This window comes from Poeciliopsis prolifica, unplaced genomic scaffold, assembly GCF_027474105.1.
Source record: "Poeciliopsis prolifica strain line A6 unplaced genomic scaffold, Auburn_PproV2 SCAFFOLD179, whole genome shotgun sequence".
Classification (NCBI taxonomy): Eukaryota; Metazoa; Chordata; class Actinopteri; order Cyprinodontiformes; family Poeciliidae; genus Poeciliopsis; species Poeciliopsis prolifica.
The window spans coordinates 270624-274631 of record NW_026562554.1 but is presented as its reverse complement, the minus strand read 5'-3'; the positions used below and the strand labels follow the sequence as shown (position 1 = coordinate 274631).

Here is a 4008-nt window from a genome sequence, read left to right as displayed (position 1 = left end):
ATTTAAGAGAGAAGTCACCCAAACAAAACAAAACAAAAAAAAAAAAACGGAACTCCACTTTAAAACCAACCCGGGAGCAACGTCCCCCAAACAAAAGTTCCGCTTCGCCACTGCTGCTCCGAAACAAACAAAATATAACTTGTTCATTTTTGGAATAAATCGAATAAGTCATACATTAAAATATTTTAAAATTATTTAATAAATATTAATACATCCAAAATAAATAATGGGGTGGCAGTTTTAGGTGCGCCACATCTTCACTGCATTGATTCTCCCGTGGCTTCAAAAGTATTAACCCTTGAACTTTTCCAAATTTTATCACATAAACACATCTGAAAATATATTTCATAAGAATTTTATGTAATTATCCAACATAAAGTGGGATACAATAGTGAAGTAACACTAGACATTTAGACCTTAACCTGCATCCAAACGCTGCTGTTTCCTACCTATTTGGTGTAAGATGATCTGGGGAGTCCGGGAGAAATCAAGCAGTCTGCGCTGATCATCCATCTCTTCCTCCGACTGGACGATGATTTCTTTAAACTCTGTCAATGTTTCTGCAGTTCACTGCTCGCTGATTCACTTGTTTAAGCTGGACTGGAGATATTTATTAGAGAAACACTCAAACATTCAACAAAACAGACCATGTGCTGTCCTCTCTGTCTTCTTCTGTTTCTTCTTCTTCTCCTTTTGCTTCTTCTTCTCCTTTACATTGTAACGGCAGTTTTCATCCATTGCTCTTGTACTACTGCCACCTATTGGATCCTCATATCTGTGTCTCAAATTCTCGTATCTTTGATTTACATATTTTCTACAACTAATAAAAACATGTTCCATAGAATCACACCAACTTCATAAACCAGTAAGATGTTTCCCCATCTTAAAAAGAGTTCCATTTAAAAAAAACTGACTGGTTCTTATTCTATTCATAATTATCTCCTCCCTCCTGTTTATTCCTCTAACCATTACTACATCAATTGTATATAAATGCCTTCCATTTATTTATATCCCACCTAATTTTCCAAATCTTCTTGCTTCCTCTCCAAACTATACCTTTGTCTTCAGATTTAAATAATTCTGTTATGAACAGCCATAACCTCATTTCATCTCTTTTGCTCTTTTGTCTTCTTCTCTTTGGTGTTTTGTGACTAACTGCATTCATGTCATTGCATTACTGCCACCTGTGGATCCTATGATCATCACAACTACAGATTTTTCTCAGTGCCACTTCTCGTGGCAGAACGTGAAATGTTTTCCTCGTAATAGAAAAGAGCAGAAAAAACAAAAATACAACTACGACAAAAGACACACAGAGAATTACTGAAGACAATAATAATCAACCAAACTTTTAAAAAATCATGAACAATCAATGAGTGATTTCATAAAATTTTAAAATGGATTTTTTTTAATCTAATCATCAAAGAAAATGTAAAGTCAGTGCATAACAGCACATTGTATTTTTGATAATTAGTGTATTAAGATAAACATCATCCATCCCTCACACTTTCTCTATACAGAGTAGAATAATACCAATTAATCCCTCAAGTCCAATCTTGTGAGAATGTTCTGGAAGGGAGTCCATGTCCAGTCAAACTCTGTTAATGCATGAAATTAGTCACAATGGTCCACAAGAGCACTGAGAATGGCAGTTGACCTTTTCACTGCTTTTGCAGAACAATGTTCAAATAAATCCCAAGAAGCATTAAAAGCACATATTATAACATTAATAATTATAAATGCTACAATAAGATTCTGGAACATTGAAACTTTGTGAGACGATTACTTGTTATAATGCATAAATGAAACCGCTGAATAAGAATGATTAAATGTTTTTAATCCAAACAAGATAATTACTTATTGTAAGGCATGAATATTTGTAAGCAAAACAATTACAAAACAACAGCAAGAAAATCTCTCAAGGAAACTGTTGGATCTGAACACAAAACATTTATCAAACATTTCACAATATGACGAAAGAGATACAGTTGAAGTTTTAAATGCAATAGAATGAATGGAGAGCCAGCTTCAGGATGTCTGCTATCTCCGTCTCCAGGCCAGTTCTAACGTGCTCTCATACAACTCAATATTTATTACATTGAGGCGTTGCTTACAAATCATTTGTATAGAAGGAGACCAGATTTCAGTCACAAGTCTCTGCTCAAACAATGTTGTCATCCTGCATCCATGCAGCTGTTGTCGTCCAAGCACATTTTCGTAGCTCTTGAAGATCCTGTCTGTAAATTTCTTGAGGTTTATAAAAACTTTTCTCTTGTTTCTTGTTTCTCTGGGCTACAAAACAAGAGTTTCTCAGGACTTCTAGTTTGATCCATTCTCCTGCTAAGGTGATAACATATTTCGTCTAGTCAAGCTATCAGTGTAGCTGCGGCTTCAGGCATTTAGCTTCTCAAATCGGCCTGCTTCATACTGCTACAAACACACATCCTTGGTGCAAATAAATATCACATTTAACAACTTAATTAAAATGTTATTACAATGAAATTAATAGTGAACTTTTAAGACTTTTCACCAGTGTGAATCCTCATGTGCTGATTAAACAAAGTTTATGACTAAAAACTTTTTCCACAGTTCTCACATGAAAACGGCTTTTCACCAGTGTGAATCATCATGTGTTGAGTTAATGCCTTTTTTCCACTAAAACTTTTTCCACAGTTCACACATGAAAACGGCTTTTCACCAGTGTGAATCATCATGTGTTGAGTTAAATGCTGTTTACGACTAAAACTTTTTCCACAGTTCACACATGAAAACGGCTTTTCACCAGTGTGAATCATCATGTGCCGAGTTAAACAAAGTTTATGACTAAAACTTTTTCCACAGTTCACACATGGAAAACGGCTTTTCACCAGTGTGAATCATCATGTGTTGAGTTAATCCCTTTTTTTCAGTTAAAACTTCTTCCACAGTTCACACATGAAAACGGCTTTTCACCAGTGTGAATCATCATGTGCCGAGTTAAATGCTGTTTTCGACTAAAACTTTTTCCACAGTTCACACATGAAAACGGCTTTTCACCAGTGTGAATCATCATGTGCCGAGTTAAATGCTGTTTTCCACTAAAATTTTTTCCACAGTTCACACATGAAAACGGCTTTTCACCAGTGTGAATCCTCATGTGCCTAGTTAAACAAAGTTTATGACTAAAACTTTTTCCACAGTTCACACATGAAAACGGCTTTTCACCAGTGTGAATCATCATGTGCCGTTTTAAACAAAGTTTATGACTAAAACTTTTTCCACAGTTCACACATGAAAACGGCTTTCACCAGTGTGAATCCTCATGTGCTGAGTTAAACTCTGTTTATGACTAAAACTTTTTCCACAGTTCACACATGAAAACGGCTTTTCACCAGTGTGAATCATCATGTGTTGAGTTAATGCCTTTTTTTTACTAAAACTTTTTCCGCAGTTCACACATGAAACGGCTTTTCACCAGTGTGAACCATCATGTGTTGAGTTAAATGCTGTTTACGACTAAAACTTTTTCCACAGTTCACACATGAAAACGGCTTTTCACCAGTGTGAATCGTCATGTGCTGAGTTAAACAAAGTTTATGACTAAAGCTTTTTCCACAGTTCACACATGAAAACGGCTTTTCACCAGTGTGAATCATCATGTGTTGAGTTAATGCCTTTTTTCAGTAAAACTTCTTCCACAGTTCACACATGAAAACGGCTTTTCACCAGTGTGAATCATCATGTGCCGAGTTAAATGCTGTTTTCGACTAAAACTTTTTCCACAGTTCACACATGAAAACGGCTTTTCACCAGTGTGAATCATCATGTGCCGAGTTAAATGCTGTTTTCCACTAAAACTTTTTCCACAGTTCACACATGAAAACGGCTTTTCACCAGTGTGAATCCTCATGTGCTGAGTTAAACTCTGTTTATGACTGAAACTTTTTCCACAGTTCCCACATGAAACGGCTTTTCACCAGTGTGAATCCTCATGTGCCGAGTTAAATGCTGTTTTTCACTAAAACTTTT

At 35.8% G+C, this 4008-nt stretch overlaps 1 pseudogene; it reads right to left on the bottom strand.

The window, feature by feature from the left end:
* Positions 1-2597: 2597 nt before the first annotated feature.
* LOC129356593 (gastrula zinc finger protein XlCGF57.1-like) lies at positions 2598-4008 on the bottom strand (annotated as a pseudogene).